The 20,394-nt window shown below is 34.5% G+C and overlaps 1 pseudogene; it reads right to left on the bottom strand.

The window, feature by feature from the left end:
- Positions 1-2,223: 2,223 nt before the first annotated feature.
- LOC146954408 (uncharacterized) lies at positions 2,224-19,544 on the bottom strand (annotated as a pseudogene).
- Positions 19,545-20,394: the final 850 nt, after the last annotated feature.

Raw genomic sequence — 20,394 nt, 5'->3', positions numbered from 1 at the left:
CTATGAATTTAATTCTATGATCCTGCATACTTGACACACACATTAACATATTAAATTGTTCTTTTATACTTTGTTATCATCAAAACTTTAGGCACATTGTACAAAATTCACTTTGGTTCGACAAATTTTGTTCGTGTGATAATATTGAATGTCTTTTACAAAGTAACTTCCAGGTAAAATGTTTGAGTGGCTGGTACAAAAGATTGATTTTCATCATCTCATAGATGATTGTTTGGTTGAGGGTGAGAAATAAATATATTTTAGACTATTTTTCTCTTCACCGTGGTTTTGTCCAACTGAGTTTTCTTAAAAATGTTTTTAATGAGGCATATTCTTTCTTTCACTGAGATTTCTTTTTCCTATTAAGTTTTTTTTTTCTTAGTAAGGTTTTAATACGGGATATCCTTGCTGGATATACAAGGGGGAATGTTATGAATGATAAAGTTGGTGAATTTCCATTCTTCATTTTTCACATTATTTTTTTGATTACATCATCTTCTACATTTTTATAACTCTCATTAGTGAATGAATTGTTAATGGTCTTTAATTGTGTAATCATTCACTTACTTGTTTGTATCCTGTAAATATGACTCATGTTTGATGTAAATATACACTCGTGAAGTAATACAATACAAACAAAATTATACAATTTGTCTTTTAACTTAATTTTAGGTAACATTTTCAATTTTTATCTTTGTCTTCCCAATTTTATCCTCTATGTTATAACCAGGTAACACTTTCGTTCTTGATCTTTTTTCTTTTTCCGATTTAGTCATTTATGTTACATATCTTTTTTCTTTTCCTGATTTAGTCCTTTATGTTACAAAATGTCAACACTGTTATCCTTTTTATAGGATTTTTCAATGAAATTCGGGCTTCTATGTTTGTATGATGAAGATTTGAGTTTGTTTATGAGTCCAGTGAATTTGTTATATGTTTTTTTTATTTAGTTTCGATAAAAAAGATAACAATATTGACATTTTAAAACATAAAAGACTAAATCGAGAAAAAAAAAAGACGAAAACTGTTACCTAACTATACTATCATGTTCTCTCTTTATCCCTTTCTCTCTATTCTTCTATACTTCACAATGTTTTGCAATACTTTGATTAATTTCATAACAATTCCTTATTTTTCTTGATTTGATTTTGAGCGTGTTTAAACTTAAAGGATGCGGCCAAATTTTAATGTCCATCTATATAAGAACAATTCATTGTTTTACTAAAAAAAAAAAAAGAATTATTCATTAGTTAAATAACGTAAAGACTGCAGGGCTTATTGACTCAACCAGACACATACTTGTCGAGAGAGACAACGAAAATGAGTTCTAGTTCCTCCAAACACCTGGAGCTGTTAAGCAGACTCAACTCACATTCCACAAATAACAACATTGTCACCTTAATATGCAATTCATTAAGAACCAAACAAAATTGGGACACTATCACACACAAATCCACTTTTGATATTTTTGAAGTTATTCTTAGCACTTGGTGTTGTTAAAATTTATGTTTAGATATCTATGCATTTTTAATATCTCGTTCTAAAGAACACTCAAATAAACTTGTTAGACCACAACATAGATCAGAATCATATTGATCTCTTTAATTCAATGAAGTTTGTTCTCATTAAAACATCAACTTAAGCAGGATTTTGTGATTTTCCTCAACACTTTTCTTTATACTTTTTTTAGTGTAGGTTAAACCTAAAAACAACCATACCTAATACTCTACTGGAGTAGTTAGAACTCACAACTGAGGATAAAGTTTCTCCCTTAGTGTTAATCAGTTGAAGCAAATGGAATCGCAATTGAGGAAATTCAGCTGACCTTGGCTAATTCAACTTCCGAAAAAAGAGACAATTTATGATAAAATCAGGTCTTTGAACCAACGATTCATCTTGTTGGCTGAATAATTGGTGACTGTTATGTGTGATTATCCTAGAACATCTCAAATTAACCAAAATTAATCTCATCTTTAGATTCTTTTGTCCAAATCTCATATACAGTACGTGCTTGGGTGGGGTTAGGGGGGGGGGGGGGGGGGGGGGGGGGGGGGGTTGAATAGTGTTTAGCGAAAGAGTAGTTAAAAAATCATATGACTTTTGGATTCGTGCATAATAAACGATAACAAAAATTAAAGACAACTAGTTCCCCTACCCGTGCTAACGCACGGACATTTATAGCCTTGATTATAAAAAGTATAGTACCAAGCCCAGTATCATATAGTAAGAAATCAAAATACAGTATATTATGACAAATCCAAAAAATTTAAAATGACGGTTCAAGGTTGGTGGAATTATGAATTGGTTCCTTGCATGTAGAAGCTTATACATTATGAAACACCTCCTTGTATACGACATTGGTTGTGTTATCAATGCAATCTCCATTTTCGTCAGTTATGAGTATTTTCAAACCTTTCCTTGATGTTACCCTAGAGACTGCGACATATAATTGGTCGTGAGAGAATACAGATTGCGGTAGGTATACGCCAACTTGTTTTATTGATTGACCTTGACTTTTGTTAATGGTCATTGCGAAACAAACAGTAATAGGAAATTGCCTACGTTGGAACTTGAATGGAATTCTAGTGTCTGAAGGTTGCAATGATAGTCTAGGCACATACACCTTGTCCCCAATGTTGCTTCCTGAAATCACCCTTCCTTCTAGTATATATCTTCCCATTCTTGTAATTATTAAGTGTGTTCCATTGCATAAGCCAGCATTTATGTCCAAATTCCTCAACAGCATAACAGGAACTCCTACCTTTAATGCGATCTTGTGGTTAGGTAGACCTGATGCATTAATTTTGTTCAAAAATTTTGGTGTGTGAACATCATCAAGCCTGTTAGCAACAGTACTACTGGGGCAAGGTGAATCACAACTCAAATATGCCCTTTCTTCACCGGGTATCAAAGACATAACATAATTGTTAATTTCTTCGACAATCAAATTCTTTGGCGTCAAAATATATCATTCATATTATGCAAAATAGAAGGGTAAATGCATTCTACAATAGATGCAACATGATCACCTGAACTATGGATAAGCAGGTCGTCGGGGATATGTACATTAATTCCATCATCACATACATCTCCAACAACACCATCACCAATGCCCAATACCCATTCTCCAAATTCTTTTAATTCATCGACATCAGCACTTGAACAACTGTGCAAAAGTCTCATATTGGTAGTTAGAGTTAAAACCTCACAATGACGCCAGAGACGTGATGAATTGATGCTTGCGTTTATTATGTCTTGTCTGGTTCCTTTAGGAACCACTGGAAGAATTTTTCGAAAGTCACCACCTAGAACGACAACCTTGCCTCCGAACGGAATGTCCATCCTCCCATTATTAATCTATTTGAATACATCCCGAAAACTACGATCAACAGCTTCAAAACAATGTTTGTGCATCATTGGTGCTTCGACCCATATTATGAGTTTTGCGCGCAATATCAATTGCCTCAATGGGATTAATGGTTCAATGCTGCAAGTTGAACATTCGTCAACAATGAATGGTATATGGAACCTGGAATGGGCAGTTCTCCCACCCGGAATAAGAAGCATTGCTATACCACTTGATGCTACTGTTAGAACAATTTGTCCTTTGGATCTCAATGCAGATGACATAGCTCTCCAAATAAAAGTTTTTCCTGTACCACCGTACCCATATAAAAAAAATAAACCCTGTTTGTTTGCATCAACTCTGGCCATTATAGTGTCGTAAATACTTTTTTGTTCAGTAGTCATCATTGACATCAACCGATCATGCTCCTTTTTCAATGAATCTTTGTTGTATCTCAATTCATCATAAATCAATCTATTAAGGCCAGCACTATTTATAGCCACATCAGTTCTTGGCATAGAGGGATAGTGTTCCTTGAAATTTTTTCCATGGGACTGTAGTAGCCTTTCAATTTCTGCAAGGGCATAGCTTTTTATTTGTTCTTCGTCTAGTTGTATGGAAAAACAAAGTGTTTCACAAACAAATCACTTGTCATGTCATCAAAAAAACCTGGCATACAATGCAAATCATAATTGTTTGGAATAAATTTTCATTTGCATAAATAATCGTATTCATTATATAAACAACATCAAAAATTAAGTAAACATCATATATGTCCATATTGTGGAAGTGTGCCGTGATGTGCTATAAACAATGCAATTCTTATATCATGGTATATCAGTGGCTATGAAGTGAGGATACAATCTTTATCATGCCATCGTTTCATTCTAAGCAAGAAGCATAAGATAATACAATCATCGATAGCAGAAAAAATGTATACCTGGAAAACGGAAGATGCGTCTTTGGCGATACACTATATCATCACTTAATTCTGCCATGTCTTAGACCATACTACCTCTGGCCGTGCAAATTGATTTGTAACCAGCAACATAACAAATAACTTTCTCATAAAATTAGTGGTTCCCTAAAAGGATGTCTGGTTAATGGCATCAATAAACTCCTTGTCATCTTCCAACAAACCCAAAGCGAAGCAAGCCTCCTTAAATGAGTCGTACTTGATGTCTTTGACTGTTTTAATTTCATCATAAGAAGTTGGGCACTTTACATAATTCAATAAGGTGTGCAAGTAACATTTCTCCCCAGACCCTGGTGGTACAAAGTGAATCTTTCCAACTGATGTACCTCTTTGTCTTGGTGACCATCTATGTTGGGACGCCTTCCAAGTAAATTTCAGTGGGAATTCCCCATAAGTGAGATCTTTTGCATTGGCATATACCTTGTTTGCCTCCATCCATGCCAAAAATTTTGTGTCACGAATATGTGGTTTATTTTGAACATCCTCTAAGTCGTCATCATCTTCAAACATAATAGGCTCTTTCCCTTCTAAATGAAAACTCAATCGCTCTACGGAAGGATATCTGTAATTGATATCAAAAGAAAAAAATTCTCCAAACAGCTTCACATGTAGACAAATAGCGACAATCATAATACATTTTAATTTCATCGCAAGACTCGACACCAGACCCATAGAAGGAAGCAGTCACTCGGTCGTGACCCTTGTTAACGTACTTGAACAAATATTTGATAGAACGTTATTGATTGCACCATTCAACATTAATATGTGCATTAAACTTCAGCATCAATTGTGGGTTGTATGGGACAACATATCTATTATCAGCAAATGAATCACCTTTTTGAATAGTTACACCATTGTCCCTTCTTCGGTAAACAGGGTAACCGTCAGCATCAATAACGGTGTTGTCGACATATCTTTTCGGAAAATACTTCGTACACTTCCCATTTATCGTACACGGTGAATTAATATTTTCATCACCACACGGTCCATGTATTGTAAGGGATGAGACAATATTGTAGAGCTCGGGATTTTTTTCTTTGTCAGGTATTTCAGCATATATTATCTTGTCAATATTACTTGGATGAACAACTCGAAAATCGGGATGGAGGAACACCAGAATATGAGCATGAGGAAGTCCTCGTTTTTGAAATTCAATCATATAAATAACTGCATGATATTAAAATAACAATGGATTAGACCTAATAATGACTTACACAAAACGGTAAATCTAATATGGTGATTCATAAAAGCAAGTTTTTTTTAACCTGCTTTGACTTTGCCGAATATCTTTCCATTTCGTATCTCTTGAATCAAATGATTAAGTTTAATTTTAAAAATTCTGCTCACCAAGTCAGGCCTATCTGCTGGTTTCAAATTGTGTTTCTTCAAGTTTGCAACCATCTCCGGTCATTTGTGATTGCATGTAAATGTAATAAAAAGATCAGGATAACCAACCCAAGAACATATCGCCATTGCATCTTGATAATTCTGAATCATGTAGCGTGCACCACCGACAAACCATGCGGGTAACACAACCTTTTTCCCCATCGAACTTGGATTGTTCTCGCCTCTAAGCACTGCATCATATAATCCCTTGTACATATCAGCTCTAACATCTTTTTGGTGATCACGGTACCATTTTAACCGCCAAGACTCGATCATGCTAAATCCATCGCAACAAAACTATTGTAACAACTTTCTGGAATACAATAATGCTCCTTGATCATCGACCCTCTGTTGCAATTTGTACGCAAACCACTCTTTCATTGATACTGTTATACCCTAATTTTGGACCTAAAAATACTAACTCAATTTTTCCTTTTCTTGCATTTCAAGTCATTTGAACTGTCTCTGATCAATTACATCTTTCTCTGCATTTTATTTCAATGCTACTTGTAAAATTCACATAAAAGGGTATTTTAGTCATTACCTATGTTAAAATTTCTTTCAATCTTTGAAAAATTGTTTGAGTCTCTTCAATTGGTTAGAATAAGTCTTTGTTTCAATCCCATGTCAAAATCCATTTTAAAAAAAAAAATTGCATTTGGAGTCATTTTGAGTCAGTTTTGCCCCTAGGGGCATTTTAGTCTTTTCATGTGACAAAACTCTGTTTAAACTCTTAAAATTGTCTCTGAGTCTTTTAAATTTGTTTGAATAAGGTCTTGCTTTAATTTCCTGTTAAAAATCCATTTTAAAATTGCATCTGAGTCATTTTTAGTCGTTTTAGCCCTAGGGGCATTTTGGTCATTTCACACGAAATTTCGGCAGAGAGAGGTTACTTTAAAGTACCTCATTTGGGCCATTGGTTCGTTTTAGTCCGTTTTGTCAATTTTAATCGTTTCACTTTACGTCTAGTCAAATTTACCAATTTTTAATTCAATTTTATTTTAATTTTCCTTCTTTTTCCTAAAGGTCCTCAAATTTCCAAAATTTGCATTCAAGTCCTTTTCCTAGTTTTAAATTTTACTTTTAAGACCTTTCTTTGTTTATTTCGAATTTTAAGTCATTTTTTGCTTTAGGTCCTTATTGAGTCAATTGCAGTCCAGTCCTTTAATTTCAATAAATTGCAAATTGGTCCTTAACATTTTGTTTGCAGGAAAACCCTTTAAGTCCTGGAAATTGCAGAATGGTCCAAAGTTATTTACAGACTCATGGTCACGTGGCAGGCCCTCATTGGCCTACAGATACGCATGGTAGCCTATATAAGGGGCCAAGTCATCAATGCACAGCACAGAATCACCATTCCAGAAAGGACACATCATCAAAACTCTAACAGATTTTCTCTCTCTCTTCAGAAACCCTCGCCACCGTAACCAACATCCCCACCACCACAAAAACCACCGTAACAGAATTTCAACCACGGTAATAAACACCAAATCACACCAATTCCTCACAAAATTCGAATCAAAACCATCACAAGTTCACCAATTCATTGCCAAATACACAAAAATCAACACAAGTTTCCAAGAATCAAAATCAAAAGCTTGCAATTCATCAAAATATTTTCGGATTCAACAAACTCTCAGTGATTACGTTGCGTAATCATCATCATTGAGCTTGTTCCCTGCAATTCAAGCATGAATTTGTCACTGGAGTGACGAATCATACGATCACAGAGATTTGAGAGAGAGAAGAAGAGAAATTGAAGCAAAATCAAAACAGTTCGAAGAAGAAGAAGATCAAAACACCGATTTATTTTCGGTTTCGAAGCTTACCAGAAGAAGCAGAAGCTTGCTCAAGGATCTTTCGTTCGAATCTCCAAACAAATCCAGGTATACTCAAAAAACCTTCTCGTTTTTGCTCATAATCATCATCGAAGGTTTGAAATCAAAGATAAACGGTGAATCGAAGAAAGATTTTGAAAAAGATTCGAAGAAGTTCGGACGAAACCCTAGAAATATAAATCGTCCAAGATTCACCGTTTATTTCATAAATTTAGGTTCAAATCCATAATCAGTGAAGAAAGTAGTTCGAATTAGGGTTTTGTTTCAAGAAATTTCGAAAAGAAAGTTGAAACCCTAGAAAACCGTAAAGATCCAAAATCAAACCTGTGCAAAACATGTAGATCGAAACGTTTTGAACGTTCTTCTTCAAAGAACATGTAGATCGAAACGTTTCGAACTCTTTTTCTTCAAAAATGTCAAGATCGAACGGTTTGAACAACTTTCTTCAGAAAATAGTAAGATCGAAGTGCTTCGTGTTTGTTCTATGTTGATTTGTGGATTGATTCATAGTTTACGGTTTGAAAATCATGTTTGATGTGTGAAAATCATGAGGAACGAGTGAAAATGATGAGAGAAGACGAGAGAAGATGAGGGAGTCTGAAGAGAAGAGAGAGAAAACTAGGGTTGGGAATGATCTTGAACCGGTCCCCCTTGTTTTATATTGGAGTGAACCGAATTGGTTCATTCGAACCGGTCTGGTTCACTCCTGGACCATCTGTGTACGCCGTTTGATCTAGGGTTTAGAATCCTGGATCAATCCAACGTCCCTGATACGTTTGGATGATCCAGGATCCACTTTCCTTTGGGCCTGGACCTGTCCCTTTGCAGATTTTCGTTTTTCTCCAGTTTTTTGCTATTTCCACATTCTTTCTTTGATAATTGCACCCCTGTCATGACTAATTTGTCTTATAAAATTCCATGAAATATACATATGTTTTCTTGATAATTTTGTGATGTTTTTGTGTTACTTGTTTACTAAAAACTTTGATGAAAAATATTGTGACAATTTCATGCATTATTACTTGAATTTCATATTAAAAAGTCTTTGAAAATTGCATGACTTGATTCCTTGTCTTGATGGATGGTTATAATTCAAGGTGTATGATCTTGTGGAATTGTGTTACTGCTTGAATGTTGTGTTTGTGTTGAAAATGTGCATATGTTGTTTACTTGCTTGCTTTGCAAGTAATGTTGGTGAATAAATAGTGTAAATAGGTCTAAATTCAATTTAAAATGTAAGGCTTACTATAACTCTTAGATTCTCATTTTAAACCCTGGATTTCATGTCTTGAAAATATGTTGAACCATGAGAGTTATAAGTCATAGTTAAGCCTTGCCTTGGTGAAGAATTTTAGGTCTATTATACGTTACTTTTGCTTATTTTATATCCATTTTTTCCCTTTTTGTTATGATAGCTTTACTTACCTATATCTCTATTCTTTTATGCCTTATATTACTAACCATTTCATCTATTGGTTTCATACATAAGCATCCTATCTCCATCCCACTTCTTACCATTTAAATCCATGCAACACTTAGTGTGTAATAATTAGATATCTTGTAATTTTTCCCCAATGATTTTAAATTCTTGCAAGACCATAGAATGTATCTAGGCCAATGATGTAAGGGACAATGGACTCTAATAATGTACACCGACACAAGCACCGACACATGCACACACATCACTTTAGGTATATAGCTAGAATATGCATGTTTAGATGTATGTTTAGGATTGTATGTTTAGATGAATGATTAGGCTTTATACTTAAAAAAATCAATTTTCCAAAAAATATGAACAACTTCACTCAAATCATTTTCTTAATAAACCTTGGGATCAAAATCCCATTGAATTTTCCTTTTCTTTTTCTTAATCAAAATCTTAATGAATCTTAATAATACTTAGACCATATCTTGCAAATAACTAATTTCAACCTCACAATTTCACAACCTTATGCCCCTGAGGCCTCTCTCTTATTCTTCAAAATACAATTTTCAAACTTAAAATCAACCAACAAAAACAAAAAACATTTTTGGAAGAGAACTACGGTGGATTTGATCCCTTAAACGGGTACGTAGGCAAGGAACAAAATTCCTTCAATTCAAATAAAACAAAAATTCAAACACTTCCTTCTCCCTCCAATTCTTCACTTAGAAAACCTTTAGGCTTAATATCACTTTCAAAATAGCATTTAAAAATAAAGCGCGTGCGTAGAAATTAAAGACGGTTCCTATAGGATACTATAGTCGTTATGGGTGCCTAACACCTTCCCGTAGCGAAAACAACTCCCGGACCTCGATTCTCAAGGGTTTTGCTTACTTTTTCCCTTCCCAAGAAAAAATAAGATATCACCGGTTAAAAAGGTTCAAACGTAATCAATGTTTGACACCCGAAAACCAAGATAAAACAGATACAAATTTTTTTTATGGGATTCTTTGTTTCTTTTTCCGAAAATCGAATACCTAGTCGAAAACCATCTTCACCGCGAGAGAATATTAATGGATATTGTAGTGGTAGGTATGATGTCTCAAAAACGGATATACGTTTGAGCTGACCTGATACACACTCAACAACGATGTCCCTTTCGAAATCCGCTGTATCATAATCACCTACAACCAACGCTGCTACCTCTGATGCAGTTGGTGCATTATAACGCCGATCATCGTATCCCCTTTTGCCCAATAAGCGTAGCTTTATAGTTGGAGTTTCTGACTGAAGTAATTTATCTCGCACCAACCTATATGACTTAACAAATGAATTTGCGCCATCAAGCATATGCCTTAACTCGTCAACAATACTTGACCTCAAAGAATTTCTATCGTCGTCCATTCTACATCAAAATAACCATAATATTTAGTGCCAAGATGACACTGATAATCAATTATAATATTCTATCAAACATTTCCACTATCACAGTATGTGTTAGCAATATTCATATTATACTACTATCATGACATGTATTGTCTCAAGGTATGTTTCAGGATATTGCAATAAGAACTATATTATGATATTAAATTAAAACGACCAATAATTTAGTAACTAAGTTAAGCAAAACATGTACTCATATTCGTTGAAATGAGAAAATTACCTCATGGCTGCCATCCGATTGTGAGTCTGGTTATCAGTATCATATATATACAATTGTGCAAACTTAGGTTGATCCCCTGGTTTAGGCAGCAAACTATCGATTTGGTGGTAATTTTCTCCATTCATTGTAAAAATTGGTGGCGCCCTGCCATTGTTTTTGGTCTTATCGATCTTTGCACCAATTGAAGTGAAGGCGAACATGCTGTTAAATGATCTAATGTTATCCAAAAAATATTTTCTCTTTCTACCATTTTTAAAATACAACTCATGTCGGGATTGAGGTAGGCGGGAGAATGGTGCAATCTCTATCCTTCCTTGCATGGAGCACATAGAAAATTTTGGTGTTGACGTGCGCTTATTTTTATTTGCTCTCTCTTCATGCCACATTAATGCGTTGCAATCCTTACAAACATACCGCGGTTCCCCAACATCGAAATATTCTGAATAATCAAGGGAGACATGCGTAACATTAATAATTTGAGAGTGTCTCATCCAATCAATTAAAAAAACAATATTAATAAGTTCGACATAATCGGTAAGCAATTTTGAAAATTTACCAACTGTATCAGATTCAACCAATAATTTTGTTCTCTTGCGTCTTGTCCTTTTTTTTAGATGACATGCTGTTTTCCATCACCTCCGTGCCTTCTGTGGCAAGCAAATGATCATATTAACATAAAAAAGAGAAAACTATTCACTCAAGAGAAATGCACGAACAAAATATATTCTTTTAACCTACCATAATCATTATCAGGAACATCATACTGCTCGCTATTTTGTGCGCAATTAAACCAATCATGAGGGGGTTCAATTTCATCGACATCTGATTCATCCGACAGTGTTTCACTATTGCTCATATCAACGTCATCTCCTAAAGAAAAAGAATGACAAATTCACAAAATTTAACGAAACAGGGAGACAATATTTTTGAAAAACAGGACATTAAAGGTATTATATATTTTGTCATTATAAGTCTATACTTCAGTACAATAATTCAGTACATGTGAGCACCTTCATTATCATAAGTGTATTGATTGGAAATTGCCGGTGTGACGTCCTCTGGGCATATGTTTTGAATTCTGAGACCACTACCTTGATTTCCCACATGCCTTAGATTGTATTTTCCAAGAGCAACTGGTTTGAGGCCTGCTTTATCTGACGACAAAGTTCTATTGTCTCTATGTGTTGATGGAGTGTCAACTACATTAAAGAACACTGATTAAGGATTGCGACACAACTTGTCACTTTTATAGTAACAAAAACTACTATGCTACCTTCATGTTATTTAAAATTATGAATCAAAATTACATACCGTTGGTTTTGCGCCTTTTAGTAGATTCCATTTCTGATCAACAATGATAAAAAGCATAGCCTGAGCTTATTATGACATTAGTAACTGTGTTTCACCCCCTATAAGTCACCTTTCCTGTTTCCTGAATATCTGAAAGGATAATGCAAGAAATTAAGTGATTAGGATAACCAATATATCAGTGAATTGCAAAAGCACAACACAATTGAATGTATGCATTGATTGTTCCACCAATTGGGATAGTGGATTGCACCAACTAAATATGAATAACTGCAGTTTTTAATGCTCCAACTCAACAGGTTCATTTGATGGTAGTTGAAAGTTGAACAGTCCCACCATGTATACCAATTCAATGCCATGGTTTTGATAAAATAGAAAATATAGATAAGAGGTGGGTTTATCTTCTTATTGTCGTTTTTCCAGAACTTGGAGGTCCCAAAAGCAACGTTATTCTGAAGGAGAAAAAAAGCAAATTGAAATAAGTTATATTTGTTCCAAATACATAGAGAAATCAATGAATGGAACAGTAAATCTATTGATACCTTGAAGGCTTTATTATTCCACTAATATCCTTGCGAATATTTAGATGTTGATTTCTACTTGGAAGTACATGAAGGGATTTCAATAGACTCTTCAAAGTTAATTAAAATGTAAAAAAAGAAACCAAAATGTTTAGTTAGAATCCCCTTCAATATAAAAAATCACATAGTACGTTAGTATTATTTTTTAAAGTTAGTAGTTTACCTCTACTATAGAGTTTTTTTTTTCTGTTTATTGTTTGTTGTTTGATAACAATAATGTAGTTGAATAGAGTTCTCATTAACCATACTGTTACAAAATAAAGGACTTATTTTTGGTCGAGATTCAAGAATGCCGCAACTTAGAGTACTTACTATTATACAATCCAATATATTTTGCTTCTTATAATCAAGTCTAGGAGTTAGTAGATGATATTAAGGTGTTGGCATGGCGTTGGTGTTTGAGCCATTTGAGTTCGCCGGCTTTTTTGTTCTATGAATCGCGGTGGAACCCAAAAGAGTGCCTTTTGCGGTAGGGGGAAGTTTTTTGCAACTTCAGGTTGAGGCTGGGGTAAGCGACGTCTGCTGTTTCTATTTTCCGGTGCTGCCATTTGTATATTTCAGCCTCAATTGTGTTCAGTTGCGGCTTCTGCTGTTTCTGTTTCTGCAATCTATGGTGATGTTTCTGTTTTTTGCTTCCTCCATGCGGTCTGTTTGCTATCAGAAGGCTTTTTTTATTTTGTTTTTTAGGCGGATTATAGGGGTTTGGCTTTGGGGTTTTTCGGTATATCGGTGCCTTTTGTAATTTCCTTTTTGTGCCCGCGAGCTTTAGTTGTGCATCTTGCACACTCTCGCTGTTAATAATGGACAAATTTTTTTGTTTGAATCCGAACCTGCCCATATCACTTGCATATTATGTGGTTCTGCTTTTAATAAAATTCATACATTGTGTTTCCCTAAAATCATTATATATATATATATATATATATATATATATATATATATATATATATATATATATATATGGGATAGGATCAAATGACACCATGGTGTCAAACTAAATTTGACACCAAATCTTAACCATCTATTTAAATTCAATCTAAGGCTAGAAATTATTTGGTGTATGTGCTCTCTATTTCCTTTTTTGAAGAAGTCAAACAAATCGTTTGCATTCATTACCATATCATTTCTTTCTTTTTTCTTTTAAACATATTGTTTTTTATTGTTTTACGATAATGAGAAATTAATCAACCCTTAGTATCAACTTAAGAAAATGGGATGCAACGAAACTTAAGGATTTCCATCCTCTCAATTCATTTAGAAAAGAGTTCGATTAAAAACTCAGAAATTCTGTGGGACAAAGTAAATCACCTTTAATTTGAAATTCCAATGTTAGCAATTTAATTTTATTTCAATCTTGTTTCAACTCCTTAAAGTGCGTACAATTCAAAAGACTTTGTGTTCCAGCGAAGCGTTTCCGACATTTAGCAACCATTCAAATACTTAGTTTTTGTTCTTCATCGTCATTGAGATATTGATGCAGAGACAAGTTGAGAGAAAGAAATAGGAATGTAAATATGTAATAAATGAAAAAGATTTATTTTGCTTCTCCAAAAAAGGAAATAGAGAGCATGTATAAATAAAAGAAATCTGAAATCTAACAGCGCTGCAAACTCCACAATACCACTTAATTCATGTATCAAATGGTCATATACATTGAAAAATAACACATGAAAATAGGAGAGCATCAAAACTCTGTGCCATCCAAAAGTTCTCACAAAATATTGTACATTTCCTGCAAAATATTTCACTTTTGAAGAATACATTTGCAGACCAAGGAATGAGTAACTATACTATCAATAATAAATAGGTTGCTAAAAGGATATGGATGGGCCAATTAAAATGAAAACGTGAACCCCAACCACTCATTCCTTGTTTCAAATACACCAAACAATGTTTAGTAAAAAATCAGATCTTAAAATGAAAAACATTCACTCCATTTTGATGAAGGGAAAGAATATGAATTAAAATTAACTAATCATTTTCTCAAAATAATATGCACATTTTTTAGTAATAGCAACAAAGAAAAGGCATCAATATTTGGACAGCCTGATTTGTCTGTCAACTCCTATTACTTAGTGGATAAAAGAAATTCTCATCAGCTGACGATATTATAGAATGCAGCGAAGATCATTTTGCATCATTTAACGTAATCAAACTTCCATAAAGAGAGCATATGGTTACGAAAAGGCTTCATATTAAAATCTGGCAACATGACTTAAAAGATGGCACCATTATTTGGATCGTTGCAAACTTTGCTTATTATTAAACGGTAGAAAATTGAGTAGATAATTTATTTCCGAAACATACAACGCAAATCACCACATGTCACTTTGAAATCCAAAACAAAAGCATCAAACCTTATTACAAAACTCAGCCATATAAAGATATGAGGTCTAAATGTGCAAAGTTTCAAAGCAGATCAACAAATGGAGCACAGAAAATGACTAAGCCAGCCATAAATTTTTATCCTAACTTCTCTTTCTTGATCTTAACAGATTTTGTCTTCCTAGAGTTTGTAGAGAGGTCTCCTTTTTCATGACTGGGCAAAGGTGTTTCAACGTCCTCGGATGATCTTTTATTCTTCAACTTGCTACACGGAGTGTTGTTGACCTCTGTCTGCGAGGTATCACCATTGGTAGAATCTCCAGCTTCAAGATGTTGTTTCTGGGTGAACACATTGAATTGGTGTTAAATTAACGAAATTAAAATACCCAATTACACATGATCATTAATGCAACAGAACATACCTCAAGTGGGGTAAATGGGCCAAAATCCTGAACAGTTTCCGGTAACCTGTCCTCTACAACAACCTCTTCTGCGCAAGACTAAACAATTGCGGAGTATTTAATTAATTGGACAATCATGACAAATTAATCAATTACTGATAATATAAGACACGAAGATGCCTCTACCTTAGCATTGTGTAAAACCTTGAAACGACCAATTAGATCAGCATCATCAGAAGTTCTTTTAACAGAATAGTTACGCCAACCGTGCAATAAGTTACCATCCGTTATTTCCACCTTAAACAGCATCTCCTTTCCAATAAAAACGTTCAGATCCGACGGATAATCACCTTGGTTGTTGTCCTTGCGAGATAAAAATGATGCAGCATTAATATAAAATATGCATAACTCTTGAATTATAGTGCAAACACATTATGAGAAATGCACAAACCTGATTCTGAATTTCAATGAGATCTTGCACACTCCTACCAACATAGTTTTGAACATTGCGATCGAAAAGAATGAAGCTCGTCGACCCAATGGGGTCAATCAAATGAACATGGCCTTTGTACCTGGTCATTGAAGTTGCATATCATTTATATGTAAACAATCACAATTCAAAAGTATGCTAACATACAATTTTCTGCAAAAAGGAAGATACCTTGGCACCGCATTCCTACTTTGCTTGCATCTAGAACAGAACATACGACCAACAACAATTGTAACTCTTCCTGCGCATTTGGTGCATGCTCATAATACCAATTGTTTTCAGACTCAATATCACAGACGGTTCCCAAGACAACTCCACTACATTTCTACATTTTTAAGACAATAACTATAATTCAATTAACATGTTTATAAACTTTACAAAGACATCATAATAATAAACAGTGACTCTATATACCTCCTACGACTCAATCAAATCTTCAATTGTCATCATTTTTGTTTGCATAAGGTCATCTGCCAATGGCACCGAAAGGGAACCTGACGCTTGACTAATGCCTTGTGTCATTTGGGTCTCAAGTCCCTCAATTCTGGTGAAATACAAATCAAATCAAGCCACCAGTTTGGAAATCTTTAATAACTGCACAAACAAAAATTCAAAATAGTCACCTCTTTCTGTACTCAACAATGTCCGGCAAAGAATTGTCAAGCAAAATCTTTTACCATGGAATGCGTTACAGACTCCCATTATATCATAATACTTTTTCAACTTTGCCAATTGAATAACAACAACTGGCGACATAATTTGATCCTCTGTTTAAAGGAAGTCATTCATTGTCACTGCGTATGCACCCCATAGCGAAAGATGCACTCGGTTGCCGCTGTCAAAGGCTAATAAACGAATTGCAATGAATCAACGCATTCATAAGTCCAAAATAATCAGCATGAATCACGACTTACCCTTCGTCCTCCAAAGTCAGATCAATTAGCTTGCTGGTCCTCCCATTCACCTCTTTGTCCTTCATTTCATCTTTCTCAACAATATGTCTTATAACAGCTGCAATAAAAATGAATATCCCTAATTACAAAAAACATATACATGACAATTATCGCATTTTTCAAAACAGTATTACTCTTTTTACCAATGTATTGCCCTTCATTATTAGATTGCACAATTACTGCGAAGTTTGCGAAGTCAAAATGGTAATTAGGGATAGCATCATCATCCAATCTTTTCCAAGAAGTATTGTGCAACAAATTAAGTTTATATCTATGACGGGTGGTCTGGAATTTTGGGTCATTGCGCGTAACTAAAACATTTTTCACTTCATAGGTACAACCCTCTGTCACCAGCCCCTTCACTTTAGGTATCAAACTTTTCTTGGCTTTTGCCTGAATCTTCCCATTCTGTGAACGTATATTGGAAATGCATCAACAGAAAAATCTTGAAAACACTTTTGAATCCAAAAAGGGAACTTTTAAATCTCAGAAATTTACAATTTTGATCATACCTTGTCATCCAATAGCAACATGTGAACAAAACATTCTTCATCAACATTGTGGAGGTCTGGAACGGACCAAAGGCGCAAAACACGAACCTTGAGATTCAACTTAATCTTGCCTGCAACTATTGCTGAAACAGGTGTGTATATGGGTGCCATATCCTCGTTGGGATTTTTTTCTTAAGTCCAGATGTTTCAAAAGATTAAGATGCAAAGCTTCTACTATTGAATATTTATAGGAAACACAGAGAATTATGGAATCCCTTAAATTACCAAACGACATTAATTCGGCACTATTTTATAATGTTCCACATTCATCGGTTATGGGAAAATGAACAAAAGTGGAAAACTTTCCATATAATCCATAAATTCTGATAAACAAATGGATCCACATATCATATCATGCTATATAAATTAATTATTGGGGAAATGGGAAGGAAAAAATGCTTGCACTTCTAAATAGTGACCGTTTCAGACCACCTTTATTTTCCAAATGCAAGAGCCTTGCTGATGTCATCATGGAATGCATTTAATTATGTAAGGTTTAAAGTCGCTAATAAAAAAAAAGCGTATCAAATCATCAATGGTATTATGAGTTTGGTGACACAATATGCTTAGATGGGTGCATTTAAATTTCCATACTAATCAAAAAATAAAAATTAAAATGTTATTTCCATATCATTTGGATTCACTAAAATTTACACACTATATCTCATCACCTAACTCTTGATAGCCATGCGTTACATTCTTTGCATATATACGTAACATACCGACTTTTAATTGGCATGGCAAGCAATAAATTTATTGGATTATGAAACATACTTTTTTTACAAATATTAAATAATATTACTCATCAAACTTTCACTCACAAAGGAGGTATTAATCATTCATTTAATTGGTATGGCAAGTCTTAATATTAATACCCACCAAATTAAAACAATGTATTTTTGCTTTGAACTTTATCTGCATAATGATTTGTCTTGCATGTGGCTGCTGGAAATCCAATTGGTGTATCATCCTATTGTTTTGTTTCATAAAAAAGTGGAGTTCAAGATTTCCAATTGACCACGCGCAGAATAATTAAACACAAATCGTTGATGCAAATAGATACCCACAAATGATTGTCACAAACACAGTCTTATTAAATTTAAACGGCATCCCAAAAATTCAAAGATACTAAACGGCGACAAACATAGCCTTATCAAAAAACATAACGAAAACGGCAAGCAACAACCACCATCCAACACTTGTGCACACAACAATCCAAAATATCCTTTGCTACTGACGGATCCAAGTAATGAAGAGAGTAAAATTCATCCCCACGGCTGGAGCCCCAACCACCACACGAGCACCTTCCTTAATTCTCCGAGCCTTAACCATCCGATCCCACCCTCCACCAATCTTGAAGTTTGGATGAGGAGTCATTGAAAACTGGAGAGTGCAATCCCAAAGGTTTCCATTATCATCCACCAACCCAATAGCAGTAGTTTCTCTGTTCAAAGCCATATGAGCAAAACCAAATTCCACCAGTTCCTGTCAGGAAAAAGAGGGTGCAATTTTTATTAGGCAATTACACACAAATGGGATAAAAAAACACGCAAATGCAATAAACCATACCAAACACCCAGACGCAACATCCTCATAACCAAGTTTCTTCTCATAGGTAAGCTAAAAGTTATACTCATCATGCAAAATAGGTCGGGGAACAAACAGTCAACAACAACCGGAACAGCACTGCGCTCAACCTTGAATTCCATTGGTGGCGTAAATGTTGGGTAACGAACCCTTTTACCAAACCTATTCTTTACTCGAATATCAAACCTTCCATTCCCCCATCCAGACAATTGTAATCCAAGCACCAAGATGTAACTTGTAAAAATCACGCATAGCGCGCCAGCCCCTAGTCAGATAAATCCCCTGATTGTTCCTCTCCACCAGGACCTCGAATTGATTGTTGTTTGGATCCACCAGAGTTGCATATTGCTGTATCTGGTCTCCAAAATCATCCGAAAACATCATAGGAAGCATTATTGCACCCTAAGCAAAACAATGCCATAACTTAGATGGACACAAAAACATAAAAAAAACCTTAATATCAGGAGAATAAGCAACGAATAAATAAACAAACAACCCACATAATCAACGTCCATCTCAACCATATAGGTGCGGTATTTCAAACGAAGGTTATTTATCCTAATCTCCATATCAGTAGTTGGATTGGGATACAATGGTGCTGTAAACATAAAAAAAAAATCAGATCATTATTTGGATCACTGCAATAATAAAAAAAAAAGTAGAAATCATGAATAAAAAAGTTTTAGACTTTGGAGAACCACCTATCAACATTTGATATGAAAGCATAGCTTGGATGTTATGTTGATACACCATGAACCCGCAACAGCAACGGATGAAGGAGCATCAGAAACTCTGAATGGATGAATATATAGCAGGCTGACAACTCCTGAACTTCTGCATCCAACTCTTGGAAAACGACCATTCATTGAATTGAAAATTGGGATACCAATGTATATGATTGTTTGCATTCATCAAATAGAGGCGTTTTGAAGCTGAATCAGCTGTTGTGAATTGTGGTTGCATTAAATATGGGACAAAATATAGTGGACCAATAACACCAAAGAGTCCTTGGCGCCAATAGTTGTAGAATTAGGGTTGACAATTTTTCTTAACATTGTTATTAGTATTAGAAATAAGTTGGATGAATATAACACTAAGTTTCACAATGGATTGAGAAGTTCAAATATGGAATAATAATTAATACAATCAATTATCAATATTCAACAAGCACAATATACAAAACCAGACAAACTCAAACCAAACCTAATTGGAATAAAACAAACTAACTCTAAGGAACACAAAGTATATGAATTAATGATTAGAACCCTAATTGAAGTTCAATTGTGATCAATTTGAATTCAAAAGGATCTTAATTCAATGAAATAAGATTATGTCAAGTTTTAAAAAGAATCACAATTAAATCAACTAGTAACAATCATTGAACTTCATATACATCAATTAATACAAAATTAAAGAGGAAAGAGAAGAGAATAACACCAGAATTTTATAGTAGTTTCCTCTTTTGTCCTCGCTTTGGGGTATGTCTACTCTTCGTGATCGAATACTTTTCCATCAAGGACTTCCACTTTCGTTGAAATTTGATTACAATTGTTGTGATTACAATGA

This window comes from Medicago sativa, chromosome 1 (genome assembly GCF_051527215.1).
Source record: "Medicago sativa cultivar Bolivia chromosome 1, Bolivia_mono, whole genome shotgun sequence".
NCBI classification, from domain to species: domain Eukaryota; kingdom Viridiplantae; phylum Streptophyta; class Magnoliopsida; order Fabales; family Fabaceae; genus Medicago; species Medicago sativa.
The sequence above is the reverse complement of the archived record's forward strand: the minus strand, read 5'-3'. Positions and strand labels throughout refer to the sequence as shown.